The sequence below is a fragment of the Oryza sativa genome, chromosome 10, assembly GCF_034140825.1.
Source record: "Oryza sativa Japonica Group chromosome 10, ASM3414082v1".
Lineage (NCBI taxonomy): Eukaryota > Viridiplantae > Streptophyta > Magnoliopsida > Poales > Poaceae > Oryza > Oryza sativa.
In genome coordinates this window covers 6,853,316-6,870,139 of record NC_089044.1, presented here as the reverse complement: position 1 = coordinate 6,870,139, position 16,824 = coordinate 6,853,316, and the positions used below count along the sequence as shown (strand labels likewise).

Sequence of the window (16,824 nt, the reverse complement as noted above, 5' to 3'; positions counted from 1 at the left end):
ACAGATGACCCTTATCTGTGACGGGCATTAACTATAGCCCGTCACAGATGAGTCATCTGTGACGGGCATTAACTTATGCTAGAGTTAATGCCCGTCACAGATGAGTATATTCCAAAAATAAATAAATTTTATTTTTTGGCTAGCCCTCACTCGTGTGCACCTACGCGGGAAGTTCAAACTTCCCACGTCGGTCATCCATCCCGAAATTGCTCTAGACCAAGCACACTAACATCAAAGTTCTTTAGAGATTGGCTTCCGGAAAAGTAATTGTAACATGTTGGTATGAGTATTCTATTAATCCTATTATGCCCTAGGCCAGAATGTCAAATTGGGGTTATTAAATGATTTCAAATGGAAAAGTCACCAAAACCAAAGTTGTAGAACCCATCGAGGTGCAAAATTTTTATTTTGGTCATTTCTCCATCTGACTCTATTTAAACAAGGGATAAGTCCATTTTACGCCCTCAAACTTTTGTGTTTGTCTAAAATACACCCTCGATCTACAAAACCGGGTATCTTAACACCCTCCAACTATTAAACCGTGCAATTTACCCCCCCCCCCCCCAAAACCAAATCAAAGTGGTTTTTTGGTTACGTGGCATCTACGTGTCAATCCAAGTCAGCAAAATTATTGAAGCAAAATCCTCTCCTCTCCTCTTCTCTCAGCCTCTCACTCTTTCCTCCTCTCCCCTCTCTCTCTCTCTCACCGACGGGAGCTGCACGGCGTGGCGGGCTGGAGCGGCGGGCTCGGCACCGGCAGCGGCTGCGGCCTCCCATCCGTGACGGCGGCGGGCACGGCGACGACGACGGGAGCGGTGGCGCCGGCGACGGATCCATCTGCCGTGGATCCGGCCGCTACGACGACGACGACGGGAGCGGTGGCGGCGGCGGCGGCTGCAGCTGCGGCTAGGTCGGCCAGCGTCCGAAGGTCGCGGGGCAGCGGATCCGTCGGCCGTGGAGCCGGCCGCTGGCGACGACGACGGCGGTTGTGGTGACGCCGGATGCGGCGACCTCGACCGGTGGCATGGCCTACGGAGGAGCTCGCGGCACTCGACGGCGACGGCCATGGTGCAGAGTTTGCCGGCTCGAGGAGCAGCAGGAAGAAGGAAGAAGATGGGGACGTGGATGTCGCTGGTGTGGTTCTTGATGTTCCCGGCGAAGAAGTACAAGATCGTCGTCGTCGGCCTCGACGATGGCAAGACCACCACGCTCTACAAGCTCCATGCTGCCCAAACCAATCTCCCCCAACCTGACCTTTCTCTTCCCTGGCAGTGGCAGCAAAGGGGCTTGGAGCTCGTTGGGTGGTGTTACTAGCGGCGATGGCCGAAGGGCGTGGAGCTCGAGGGACCCCCTCCACAACCGCTCGCCACCGCCATCACCTTGGCCACCACCTATCTCGTGTGCCGATCTCAACCCGCTATGGAGGAGGGCAGATTTGTGGCAGGAAAGCAGTGGGAGACTGCTTGCTGGGGGCTGGAGGGAGTGAGGCCAGTGGAAAACGGGATGGAGGCTGAGACAGAGGGAGCTCGTCGGCAACTTCGGCTGCTCCATTGAGATTTTCAGGGAGGAAGGGGAAAGAGCAGAGAGGAAGGAAGAAGAAGAAGAAAGGGGTGTACTGACTAGTGGGACCCCCTCTTCCCCTTGGTGACGTGGAATTCTTTTTTAGAGGTGGCATCCGACGTGGCATCCAATTGTACCAAAACCAGCCTAAAACTGCTTTGGGGGGTAAAGTGTCCGGTTTTAATAGTTCGAGGGTGTTAGATATCCGGTTTTACAGTTCGAGGGTGTGTTTTAGACAAGGTAAATAGTTGAAGGGCGTAAAATGGACTTATCCCTTTAAACAATTTGAAATTTGAAATTCACAGTTTGAAAAGTTCAAATAGAATTTTAGATCAGTGAACGACTTCAACTGAAAAAGTCATCAACAACAAAGTTGTATAACTCATCAAAATCTATAACTATTATTTTGGTCATTTTTCTATATAATATTTTTTGAACCGTTTGAATTTGAATTTGAAAATATGACAACTTCAAACAAAATTTTCAAATACTAAATGATATCAAATGAAAAAGTCATCAACAACAAAGTTGAATAACTCATCAAGATCTAAAACTTTTATTTTGGTCATTTCTTCATACGACAAAGTGATAGTAACATTATTCACAAAATTGATATATCTCTTATCTAGTTTTATAAACTATAACACATATATGTAAAATTTGTGAATAATATTACTAACATTTCGTCAGATGAAGAAATAACAAAAATAAAAGTTTTAGATCTTGATGAGTTATTCAACTTTGTTGTTGATGACTTTTTCAATTGAAATCATTTAGTATTTGAAAATATTGTTTGAAGTTGTCATATTTTTAAATTCAAATTCAAACTGTTCAAAAAAAAAAAAGTTATATTGAAAAATGACCAAACTAAAAGTTGTAAATATTGATAAGTTATACAACTTTGTTGTTGACATTTTTTCCATTTGAAATCATTTACTACCTGTAAAATTATTTTGCTATAGTCAACTTACAAATATAAACATTTCATATGAAAAATGGAAAAATAGTTATCGGTGACGGGCTTTAGTTAATGCCCGATAGAGATTAAGTAAATAGCCCGTCACTAATGAGTCATCTGTGACGGGCATAGTTGTTATCTCAAACGGGCCTCAAATTGGTGCACATCACAGATGATGGTCATTTGTGACGGGCCACAACTTGAGGCTCGTTTGAGATATGGAATGTTATCTCAAACGGGCCTAAAGTTGTGTCCCGTCACTGATAGGTGTCATCCGTGATGGGCTTAAGTTTTATACCCATCTAACATGTCTGTGCGACCATATCTCAATCGGGCACTTTTCGGCCCGATTGAGATGACTTCCTTGTGACGGCCCGCTATTTCTAAGCATATTAGAGCCTGTCACAGATAGAAGGATCTGTACTAGTGCGTGAATGTGTCATATCTTGAAAGAAGCTTTTTGAAGTTGAAATTATTGAACCCGTGAATGCGTCGTATCTTATTTATAGAGCCCATAAATGTGTCATATTGGATCTTATTTATAGAGCCCGTGAATGCCATAATTTAGACTACACATTTTACAATTATTAGTTTTGAATTTAGTGCTATTAATCTAACCAACCGTTTAGTTCTTAAATACTTACAAAGTACCATACACTTACCACAGTGTCTTCAGTTTCTTTCAAGACTTTAATAATTTCTAATTTCATAATTAAGAAATAAGGTAATATTTTGTACTTTTGTTGATGCGAAAAATACACACTGGCCTGGAAGATCTGCTTAACTCCTGTGCAGGTCCAAAATCTCGCACTTAGGTTCGTGAGCGTGCCAGTTGATTTGATGCTGGAATCAACAAGAACGAAGCCAAGAAAAACCGCGATTAAATCCATAAACGATAGCCGATCGGCTAGTTGCCGATGACATATCATTTATCTTCGAGCCAATGTCATATTGGAATCGATTGGCAGTCATGAATAAGTAAAATAAAACTAAATCTACTCGATCGGCTGTAGATATTAACAACATATAATCTTTACTTCGATACATTTTTAAACCAAGTGATTGGGATAGATCGGTCGCTATGCCGAGACAGTATAAATCACTTAAGTCGAAATATATATTAAAACAATGATTATATAGAGGTTTATAGCATAGCCGATCAAATAGATCTAGCATGTATCGGCTAATACTCCGATACTACTTTATACTAAGATATCAAAACAAGCAAGATATATCAAACAAGAGGCCTAATATACGTTAATACAATAAGATCTTAATATAAATGGCAGATCTAGCATAACAATCAAGCATATGAAATATGAAGTAGCTAAATCAGGTAAGATCGGCTGAAACTCTGATACTATTTCTCTCGATAATCATAAAACAGGCTAGATATCGCAATTATAAGTAAAACTCAATAGATCGAACTCAACCGATGCAGCATTAGGCATAAAGATAATTGTGGGATCTAAACAGGATGATGAAAACCTCTAAGAGATGGTGGATACACGATATAATCTAACTTAATAACGAAACATAACACTATTAGTCGATTCCCGACGATGAGAACCAGCCGATAACAAGTTATATAACGCAACTAACAAAGATTGCAACATGTATATGATAACTCGACGAATTACACAAACAAGATTAGAGTGTCATAAAGATGGAAGCACTAATCCCAAGAACGCAAGCCGCCATGACAAGTTTACCTCTAGTTGAAGATCGAATCGATGCAGCTCAACTCGAAAGCAAGAACTCGTCGAAATAGAACGAAAGTAAAAAGGGTGGCGATGCGCCGAAATTGTTATTGAATGTGTGTGTTCATTGATTACATGAGTTCGGGTTCTATTTATACCCGAAATTACAAAATATGTCCTTGTCGGACTCGACTCTTATCTCTAACAAACTCTAAGATACCATAAGTCTTTGCAGTAGACTTTTGCCCAAACATATCTCTAAGAAAATTATACAAAACATCCTAATTAATAGATATAATTGCCTTTCCGAGAGCTTTATCTCCATCATGGCAATCCTTATGAAGCACGTTGATGGATTCTATAAACAGCCCCGAAACCATCACCACTGGAATCGACTGTATTGGTTGTATCAACCCCATCGGCTGTATTGGTTGTCCTTCATCTGATCATCCTCAGCAGATTCAGACTCCAGCCGATACCTTCGCAACCAATGCGCACGCTATTCTTTGAATCTAACTCTCTACCGAATCCGCTTTGATCCCGATGACGAACCTGGTTCATGTCTTACCAAATTTGGTCGTTAACAACTTTCAACTAAGTAATTTTGTAAGAAATTAATATCAGCAAGTAGCCATCCATGAGAAGTACCTTTTCTACCAAGTATTTGCAATTTATAAGATATCCAATATATGGCTAAAATTTAAAATTTATGGTGCATTAATAATAGCCTGTGCAACGCATGGGTTAGCGGCTAGTACTACATATAATTAATGATTGGCCTCACCTGTCATACACACAGCGTCTTGAAGTCCATGCTGTAGCTGGCTAGCTACAAATCTATAGCTCGTTTCTCCTCTCTCTCCTATGTTATCTCCTCCCCATGTGTTTGTAGCTGATTTGTCTGTTATTGTACCTGTTGTTATATAGTCACCCGCTTCTTCTCTTTCTTCATTGCACCTGCTCTTATATAGTCACCCGCTTGTTCTCTTTAATTTCTTCGCTTAGTTCGCTGCCACCTCATCACTTTTGCAAGGATGTATGCACCGTTGCCAGCAAAACTTCTTTATTGTACATGCATTTACTGGACTGAGGAGGTATTTAATCCGATTTACATAGTTAGGGTGTATCCTGGTAAGTTGAGTGGGGCAATTTGAAATTTTGCCATCATTGAGGGGCATAAATCGAACTTTAACACTAATACGAGTTTAAAGAAATTTATGATCAAAGTTACTAAGGAAGTAGATGGATTAACAGGTGACACCTTTAAAACAGAGCGTGAGTACCTACCTGATTTCCTATAGTGGCCAATATAGTTTTTCCCTTTGAAGGTTTGTCTGGCGAGCATAAGGTAAGTGCTGGCGTGCTACCATGCCCAACAAAACATTAAAAATGTCCTTGGATGTCGATTCATATGCTAGGCGGACCTAGGTTTATCCAGGACCTTGGTCTGCCCCTTGTATTTGGGAATGATCGGCAGGTCGATCAGGACATGTCGACTGGCACTCGCTTGAACAGCTCCTCCTTGTCGAGGCGTGGCATGGCAACAACCTGCAACGGCGTGGCCATGAAGGTGACGAGCCCTGGGGACTCCATCATGTCGAGGTCCTCCGGCCGTGTGCCGTCTTGCAGCGCCCATGTGAACTGGTGCAGCAGGTGGCCGATCATGGATGCCACGAGGCTGATCCCGAGCTGCGCGCCGGGGCACACCCGACGGCCAGCGCCGAAGGGGAGGACGCGGTAGTCGCTGCCCTTGATGTCAATGCTCTCCTCGAGGAACCGCTCCGGCCGCTACTCGAGCGGGTTGTCCCAGACACCGGGGTCACGTGCTACGGCCCACACGTTGACGACGACGCTGGCGTCCTTTGGGACATCGTAGCCGGCGATCTTGACGCTGGTGCTGGCCTTGTGCGGGAGCATCAGCGGCGTCGGTGGGTGCAGCCGGAACGACTCCTTCACGACGGCCTGCAGGTAGGGCAAGTTCGGGATGTCTGCCTCCAACATGACGCGACCGCGGCCGATGACGCGGTCCAGCTCCTCTTGCGCCTTCATCTGCACCCTTGGATTCCTCACCAGCTCCGCCATCGCCCACTCCACCGTTATCACCGTCGTGTCCGTGCCGGCGGCAATCATATCGCAGAGGAGGCCGATGACGGTGTCGTCGCTGAGGTCGTACTTGTCCCTGAGGGTGAACAGGGCGTCGACGAAGTGCTGTTTGGCACCGTGACGCTCGAGCTCACGGGCATGCTCGTCCATGATCCGCCTGGTGAAGCGGTCTCGCCTTGCGCTGTGGGCGTTATAGAGCTCCTCGTCCACCGGGTTCAGCCACCGCAGCACCCGGATGTGCTCTGCGATGGTCAGTGACGCGCCGATCTTGATCCCGTTGTTCACGATCGCCTTCAGCTCGCTCCCTTGCTCGTCCAACTCGCCAGCGGCATCTATGAACCGCTTCCCGAAGGTCAGCCGCGTGATGTTGTTAAAGGCCACCATTGACAGGTGCTTCCGCATCACCATGGGCTTCCCTTCTTCACCTTCAGGATAAGGTAAAAAAAGCAGTATCTTTTAGTATTCGTTACTCCCTTCATTTCATATTGTATGTCTCTTTAATCTTTTTCCTAACCAAACTTATTTATATTTGACCAAATTTACATAAAAATTTTATTAGAGTGCGCAGCCCAGTCAACCAACCGTGGGTCACCAAGGTTACTTTGGGCATCCTCTACCACAGACTCAACCGGAGCCACAACTTGAAGTCATGGGTCTACGCAGCCCAAAAGACTAGTCTGATGGATGAGGACTGCCCTCACCTTTTAATTCGTGCTCTCCCATCATCACTTACTGATGTGGGACTAAACCCGACAAATTTAGCAACATCTACAACAACAAATTAATTTCATACCGATATTTAACATATTTTGATAATATGTTTGATCTGTTTTAAACTTTTATTTTATATTTCTAGAAACTTAGTCAAAACTCAAAGAATTTTGACTAATAATAAAGTTAAAAGGACTTATATAATATGAAACGGATGTAGTAGCTATTATTATCTGAAATACATGTAACTAATATTAATTCTCACAATGCAAGGAGTAATGGAGATAAATTAACAAATTAGTTATTTTCACTGCACATGTTCCATGAACTGTGGTGTTCGCAATGAACATATTGAGGTTCTACTTGGCTTCCGATCTAAGATTTCTTAGCACTTGAAGGCGTGCTACATGGCTCACAGCGCACTGGCCCTTGAATAGTAGTTTCTACGTTGGAATAATACCAAGCAATATTAAAATAAAAGTCCATATTGCTAGATTTGTGGCGCCATAAATTGTGGTTGATTGCAGTCGCCTGTTCTGACTGTCGGATGGACGCCGTGATTCGTGCAGTTTTTTTTGTCTGCGGACCCGCTTTGACCCAATAATTGTGGTATCGGATCCCGTAATTTCTCTCTTACCCGTTTAGGTTGTCCAATTTTGAACAGTATTTGATATTGGTTTCCGCGCCGCTGGTTGTTTCCGTTTTACTTTTTCCTTTTCTCTCTCTCTCTCGTTCGAGCGACGCGTAGCCAGCGACCTCGCCGAGGCCGTCGACCTCACCGAGGCGATTTCTCTCGTGCTCCCCTTCTTCGGCGCCGGATTTGTTCGTGAGCGATCTCCACCGAATTTCTCTCGCTGTCAGTTGGAGATTGATCCATCTCGTTCATGGCCAGGTATTTTTTTTGCATTTTTTTCTCAGTTTTTTTTGGGGATTTTGAATCCTTTTTGGTTTGCAGTGCAGAACTTGTTTATTTCGTTCCAACTATCACAGATCTGACATGGTTAGCAACGATTTATTTGTATTTTAGGGTTCATATGTGTGTGCTTTTTATTTTTGATTTTTTCTTTTCATGTTTTTTGAATCCTATGTGCTAGCGTTGCTGGAAGCTTGGATCTAGTGTGTTGGACCTATGGATTAACTATCGATCTAGTATTAACTATCACGGATCTGATGTTTTTTGCATCTACGGATATGTGCTTGGGTAGCGTCGCTGGGATTTTGCAACTTCCCGTGTTTGATATATGGAGTAGCATCAGACTTAATATTTTGTGGCATTTTTGGTACCCTTTGTATGTGACTATTTGCTTTTTTGGAGATGCAACCAGCGTGGTTGATTTATGCAGTAGCAACCCGATGAAAATTAGAGCATATTGTGTATGCTAGATTCAGAGGTCCTTTATACGTTTTATAATATGATGCTAGAGAACTAAGTTTACATATATCATGGTGCCCATTATATATTTTTAGATGACTTAAATGTAGTTATAAAAAACTTCAAAAAAGGTAACATCTGTTGGTATGCTAAAAGTATATAGACAAACATATATGATTAAATTTGATCTACAACTCACGAAACAAAAATAATAAAATCAGACCGTGAATATTACTTGCACAACGTAGATAAAATTGCTTGCATAATTGTACAGTGCTTCGTATCATAATAATCGAATTTTAACTTATACGACTGTATAGTGCTTTATATTATCATAATCCATCTTGCTAAATTTTAAAACCTTTTTATATAACTATATAATCTACATGTATACATCTAGGTGACATGATATCAGGTGTAGAAAATACTTTCCCAAAGCCAAGCAGGTAGCCAACGCATGCAGCAGTAGTAGTGCAGCTGCCAGCTGGATTTGGACATTGGGATAAACATTCGGTGGCTTAGGGAGCCCTGGTTTGATCACTACTACAATAACGATTTTTCCGTGCGGACGAAACTTATTTTCGTGTGCGGAGTTGTAACATCCTCAAATTTTAAACTAAAATTTGACTGCATCATGCTGGCTTTTGACTAGATTAGTGTAATTTAAAAATCTATTTGATTCTTAATTGGTTTAAGTGTTACTTGTTTAGAACCCTATTAATTTACCTTAATTATTTCCTTTATTCCAAACCTTAGTGAATTTGAGAAAATTCTCTCAAATTTCAAACTTTAGATTATTTCCTTAGTTTACTCTTTTATTAGTGAGGATTTGCTATACTTCAAACCCAAGTGAAACCCTTTCAAATTCATAGATTAAATTCATTCTTTTCTAGGGAAAATATTCAAAAATTCTGAAAAACACTGTTCATCGCACTCAAGGTGCTCGATGAAATGTCCAGCCCAACTAGAGCAGCCCAACACCCATGCAATCCTTTGCAAAGTTTAGCCTTTGCAAAGTTTAGGTTTGATCCTTGGGTACCACAATCCACTCAAAACCATGATTCACTTTGCCTTTTCCTCCCCTTTACGCACGCTGCCCTGGTGTCCGACTTTGCCGCGCGCCGAGCCGCCACGTGTTGGCCTCGGGATCGCTCGCACGTGCCCATCCGCCTTGGCGTGCCGCTAGCCGTTCGACGCCCCTCAGACCACCGCCGCCGCACCAATCGCGACGAAGACGAAGCCAGGACGACCTCCGCCGCAAGAAATCGTCGCTCGACGCCGTGCACGCCCGTCCAAAGCTGCCGCCGAGTCCGATTTTGATTCTACCCGAGGTGAATCGTGCTAATTCTTGCCGCATGGTTGGATTAAAGTTAGACGGTGGTTTCCCCTCTCACAATTCAAACCAATCACCGCCGAGTCGTCCGTTTTAACTCTCGCCGCTGCTGCGCGTCGCGCCCGGATTGGCGCCAACACGTCGCCAGCCAATTCCACCCGCGTTCAAGTCAATCCTTCGCCGGTAAGTATTCGAACGTGGCCTCCCGCCACTCAAATTGATCTTGCCCGCTCTCTCTCAGCCCTCTGCCACCCCTGCCATATCCAATTCCTGAGCTCATCCATGGCGATGAAGGCGTCCGAGCTCATCCATTCCCCCTGGCCCTCTAAATAGGACCCTAATCCCTTCTTTGTCTATCATCGATCATCAACAACCATAGCCCCACAACCCCGAAGCTCGGCTTCACCAATCCATCTCATCAACCACTCTCGCCCGTCGGTCGAACACCCTTTGCACGATCGACTCCACGTCCCTCCATCCATCCTCATCCCTAAATAACCTTTAGAACACCTATATCCTACCATGTTCTAGCATACTAGACCCTAATCGAAGCCCTGCGCCGAGTTTCACCTCGTCGCACCGAGCCGAGCAACGTCGCCCCAGCTCTGCTTTGTTCTCCGCCGCCGAGAAGTTTTTCCGGCCGCAATCCGTCGTTTCAACCGATCTCGGTGTGTTCTTCCATTTTAACCATCTACATACTCCCTAGAGTCCATTTTTGCAATCGGTTTGTACTGCCATGCCACCCTCTGGGCTGCCGACGTGAGCACGACCGCTGCCAATGGAGGCGCTCGTCGGCAAGTATTCTCCGCGCCTTGCCAAAGGTCGGCAAGCTACCTAAATCCCTCTAGGTACCTCGTAGATGCTCTAGGATCCCTCCCCGAGCCATGTCTAACTCTCACTACCCTGATCACCTTCACGGCCTAACCATGTCACCGCCACCCTAGCCGCTAGCGCACCTATACATCAAATTAGCTCCTCCGCCGCCACTCGCCGTCGCTGGAGAACCCTAGCTACCTCCCCTTCTCGGCCGCAACCCCTTTCCCCCTCTATCGCCACCGTAATCCCTAACCCTAGCGCCGCCGGCCGTATTTGGGGAACGACTGGAGGTTGAAGAAGAGAAGAGAGAGAGAGACTGACAGGTGGGACCCACACACAGTACCATTTCACATTTAATTGATTTTCAAACTTTAGAAGCCTATATCTTTTAAAATATAGATCTAATTCCAGTGAAACTTGGACCAAAATTCTTCTAAAATCATTCTCTATCTTTTGGGACCCCTTTTGCTATTTTTCTATTTTATTTTATTTTCCCTATTTTTCTTATTTTTGGATTTTATTTGAATTCCTTTTGAATTTGAATTTTATATGTCTAACCCTAGGTCTTGAGGACTCTTCTGACACACTAGATAATATCAGTCAATCTCAGGACATCGAGCAAGGCAAGTTACTGTATACCTTTTGATCATTTAAGCCTATATTTTACAAATTATTTATTTATAGCCTTCTATTCAATACTCTATTTTATATGCACAATTCAACCATAGAAACCCAGATAATTTAGTATTGCTTACTTTGTTTACAATCTGGTTAAAATATCTTATACTTAGATTGGGACAGTACGCTAGAATTGGATGATTTCTGGGTGGCTAGTACTGTCTCGATCGATATAGTTATTACCAGGTACTTATGTCGAACGAACAGGTACGACTGCAGTTTCTAGAATGGGGACTAGACCTAGTTATTATGTTAATTAGCAATGTGGTGCCTCTGTATAGTGGTTCTTATTTTTAAGTCCTCAAGCAGGAGGCAACTATAGCCGCGAAGGGCAACTTTAACCATTACCATGTACAGGTAAATGGTTTGTGATACTCGAGTATAAATAATTATGGTATATTTCTAAACCCTGATCGAGATGACGTGGTGTCATACGATTAGTTCCCATTAAATACCTCGGGAACACCAGAACTGCTCTTGCTGCTGTTAATGTTATGTTTAGAGCATATCAGGATATAAGTTCATGGAACAGGTGCCACAATTGTTAATAACCTAATACTGGGCCATGACTAAAGTCGATGATTATCAGCAAGTCGTGGACTGCGGGTAAAGCATACATCTACTGCAATAGAATATCTTTGAAACTATTTGAATAGCCGTACTCATGGAGTTGAGTAACGGAACTCATATGGTACCCTGGTTAGAAACCTAAAGTCTACAACTTTATAAACTCTTGCTTCTGTACTTCCAGATTGTTTATTATTGCTTTTTGCAAAGAACCATACTCTATGCCAATGCATAACATATTTCCATGGTAACTTACTGGGTATTGCGAATACTCACTCTTGCTCTTATAACCCCTTTTTCAGATTTGGGTCAAGAGGAGGACCCCTATGTCTATTACTACGATGACCGCGATAACTGAGAAAATCCCTAGAGGTTATACCTCTCTAATCAGAATGTATAAGAACTTCCGCTCTATAATGGTCTTACCGATGTTTAAGTAGGTGAGTACCTATACTGTAAAACCTTAGTATTGTAAAACTTTAACGTATGCAATGAAGAACCAGCTATATTGTATGTATCAATATTTACTGATCCAGGGATTGATACATTAATCTTAGTCGGATCCAAGTAATTAGTTTTGGGATCCGATAGGAGTGCGGTTGTTTCACACGTCTGGAATGAAGGGTCTGCGAAAATCGCGAATTTTTGTGCGGGCGCTTAAGCCACCCGTACGGGGAAATAAAAAAATTGAAACAAAAAAAAAGAAAATCAAAACCAAAACCCTAAACCTAATCCAGCTGCCGCCGTCGCCCCCGTGGTCGCCGGCGACGGATCTAGACGCTAGGAGATCACTGCCGCCACCGCCGCCATCGTAGCCTGCTCCTGACGTCGGACCCGCCGCCTGCTCCCGTCGCCGACGCCGGATCCGCTGCCCCCATGCCTCCCCATCATCGCCGATGCCACCCTCTACTCCAGCCGTCATCCCCGTGGTCACCGACCGAAGATGCCCCTCCCCCCACTGGATCTCCAAGGGGAGGGAGGGGAGGGGGAGGGGAGCCGAAGGGAGAGGGATGGGAGGGGCCACACGGGCTCCCGTCGCCGACGCCGGATCCGTAGCCCAAATGCCTCCCAACTGCAGACGACGCCATCCTACCCTCCGGCCGTTGTCCCCGTGGTCGTCGGCCGAAGACCCCCATCCCCTCCGCTATATCTGCAAGGGGAGGGGCAGTAAGCCGGCGGTCTCCCGCCCATGCTGCGCACTCAGAGAAGAGAGGAGGAGGTATTTTTGCGTCAATGGCTTATCACTTCAGTTAAGACGTCCGCCTGCGAAAATAATCTTATTTTTGCCTACATTTCACTTAATACGTCCGTCTGCGAAAATCGATCTTTCCGTGCGGTCCTCTTAAATGGACCGTACGGGAAAAATGATCCAATTTTCCCGTGCGGATCGAGTTACAGCCCACATGCAATCTAAAAGGTCTCTGTCTAGGAAAATCGTTTTTATAGGAGTGCTGTAGGTGTAGTTTAACTAATTCTTTCACGTGAAGCGAGAAAAAAACAGAAGATTCGGTAAGTGTTGTTCAACTAGATTAGATCTGGAACTGTTTTCGGGTCTGTATTTATTAATATTATCAGAGCCGATTCATACAGTTAATTAGTTATACGTATACGTGGTGTACCAGGACGACACATGGTAACAGCTATGGTAAGCCATTGACGAATGTGCCACGAATTATATGTGTACTAGTTGAGTGCCCATGCGTTTCACTGGGAACAAATTTTATATCATATTGCATTATTATTTTATCAGGCCAAATCGATTGCATAAATATAAAGCCAAAAAAAATTAGTTTTAAGATAATAGAACTAAAAGAAAATAAAACCAAAGTGCAATTTTAAAGTGTTATCTAGCATGCTTTTTAAATAATTCAATCACAATCTCTTTGATTTGATATAATTCCTTCATTCATTATAAGGTGTTTTGGCATTTTCATCGTTTGTCTAGATACACTAACATATATATAAATTGGAACAGGTATATGATCCATGCATAACCCTATTCAAAACTCAAAACGTCTTATATTGTGAAACAAAGAAAATAATAATTTTCTTCATAAAGTTGTGTGCATTAAGATGATGCATTCTCAAGTCGCATCCAGTCACACGAATCTTTCATGATAATACTAAGGTAAACTGATTAGCAATGAGTAATTACATGTCCTTCTATAATCAAACAATAGCTTTGAAAGGATTTACAGAAACTTTACATGGGTAGAAGGACCTATACAAAAGGTTAGAACCCGAGGCGCCGCCACAACATCCTCGCTGCTAGATCTGGAGGCCATGACACCACCATCACACTGCTTGAGCTACCGCCAAGGCATCAAATTGCGGCCATCATCAACCTATCGCCCTCCAACCTCCTCCCCAGCGTCCGTCGTGAAACTAGCCCATGCCCGTTGTCTCCTCCTGCTTGGCCCTCCCTTCTCCCCCACACGGTGGAGGAGGCAGCACAAGGGACAGATCCTATGGTCCCTGAGGTCAAACCCTCTCAATCTTATGAGTACCACCAGAATAACATTTTGAGATACTTGCTACATAACTTCCCTGCCAAAATGCACTCCTGATTGCATTGTGGATGCTGCTGGGGAAGTCAACCAAGCATCAACAATGGACCTTCGTAAGTTCTTCTGAACGAAAAATTCTTCGTCTGTACGACCATAACCATCAAACACCTGTAAAATACCCCAAAAATTTTAAACCATTAACCATCTGTTGTCAAAACTCCCATATTGACCAAAAAATTGATGAACTTAGAATCTTAGTTAAGAACACGCACTCCTTTAATACAGAATGCAACATACAAAATTTGACATCTCAACCCAACAATGGTTATTCTTACAGCCTACTGTTGAAAGTTGTTGCACACTGAAAAAAGCATTAAATGATAAGTTGATAAAATGGAACATATGCCCGAAGCACAGGATGAATGCTAAGAAAAATTAAGTAGTCCTGATAATGGAACTCCTAAAACAAAAAACAAAATCAAAATTAAGACAATACAGTGATATAAGTAGTAAAAGAACATACCTCAGGTGAGTAGGTGTGAACCAAAAAATGTTTTTTTAATAATTTTAACAGCAGTGGAAACAGTGCTTCTGAAAATAATTTTGCTTATTTTTAACATCAACGACCAAAGTGATGTTTGGAAGTAAATTTGCTTATAGATGAATGTTATTTCAGAAATTTATTGCTGGTGATGTTAGGTCTCAGTTTGAGCAAAGTAATTTATTCAAATGCTCGGTTTATAATTTTGTTGCCTAGCTTTCACGTGCTCTAAACTCACATGTTGTTTACATGCGTCAACAGAATTTGAGTTGAAAATTGTCAGTGTGAACAAAAAAAAAACCTTTTGATTGACTGAAAATGGAACTCTTGCCAGCCTCAATTTCCCCCAATTGATTGCTTCCGATTAACTGGAAACTCTAGTGATTGTTAATTTCCCTTAATTGAGTGTACCAGTCATGAAGCCTACGTGCAGTTTGATCCCCAAATCTGATTGTAGACAATACTATGTTCAGAACTTAATATTGCACCTGAAAGAAAATGACAAGAGAGAACAAATACTAACTGATATAGTATGTGATGACTACTGTAAAAAATATATATCACTGAATGTTGGACAGCTAAGTGATGAATAAAGAAAATCATCAGGAGACTATCAATGCAATCAGTGCCATCAAACCCACTACAATGATATTTGAGGCATTTTGCTAGTTATATACAAAATTGAAATTGCATGACATTGGCATTTTTATGATATCCAATACATTATCCAATAAACCCTTTTCTATACAGGACATTATATGAAGCAAATAAGGTAATGTCAAATCATTACAGAAACAAATCTAAACATTTCCATGCTAGAAACATTGTACTCTGCATGTCAAGCAAACTCATGCTTTATTCTTTTTAACTATATGGCATTGTAAGGTCCATTTGCACAGTCTAAGTTTCTAAGAACACGACAGGCACTGCTGCAGCTGCTTGATACCACACGATACCCTGATTTTCAGCATTTTAAGCAGGTGACAGACCTAATGTTGAACACTAATTGCCGTCTTTCATCAGTTTCAGTTTCACCTGGTGGCCTCCCTCACTACGTGGCTCAATGAGGCTACCAATAACGTGAAAGAACTTCAGCAGGAAAAGAACCAGATGTATCAAGACATCCCTAAGCCATGACACAAATGGTGCAAAGAGATGGAATGACACCCTCCATTATGTCTAGAAGGCAGCTTAATTGATATCAGTCTAGGAAGCTAGTCAGGTTCCAAACAGTAGCCAGAGGTTTATGGGACTAACATCAGCACAAAGTTCTAAACTAAACTTCACGTAGAACCATCCCCAACCATCTGGTCGCTATCTAAGTGAGATGAGATTGAAAAGATGGACCTGAGGACGCAAGCTCGATGCAGAGCTGTGTTGGCTGAAAACCACCTCGCCATTGATCCCCATGAGACCTCCTGTTATAGAGTTGGAGGGATTTCAGCAAGCACACAGGGTTAGCATTGAGGTTGAACCATGCAAATCAACCATAGACTAAACTGTTAGCTGCATTTGCATTGCAAAATAAATTCAGAGAAATACCTTCTTTCATGATGTTCAATACTGCTTCAAGAGGGACGAGGCTGAGGCGAACGGCAAAGTGGCGCTGCAATGACGAGGCTGAGGCGACGCCACGAATGCTGGGTGGCAAGGGGACACCTCGAACCCGAACGTCTCAACCGGCTGTGATAGGGTCAGGGACGGCAAATGCGTCTCAGCCGCCGGAGCCCTACTTGACAGGCAACTCCTCCTCTCTATCTCTCTCTCTCTCTCTGCTGGCTTGGAATTTTTTAGGTTCCTTTTCAGCTTCGGCTTCGTCTCTTCGCATGCACACTGTTGTGGTTTAGCGCAGGCAGCATCGGAGGCGACTGTGGCCTCTGCGTGGCACCTTGATCTGGACGTACTATGGTCTCGCCATAGCAGAGGAGAGGATGAGAGGTACTATACTACCAGTAGGAACGGGGCTCCTTACCCCACA

General features: G+C 43.3%; 1 pseudogene; it reads right to left on the bottom strand.

Moving 5' to 3' along the window:
- Positions 1–5,385: 5,385 nt before the first annotated feature.
- On the bottom strand, positions 5,386–6,732 carry LOC9266927 (cytochrome P450 98A1-like; annotated as a pseudogene).
- Positions 6,733–16,824: the final 10,092 nt, after the last annotated feature.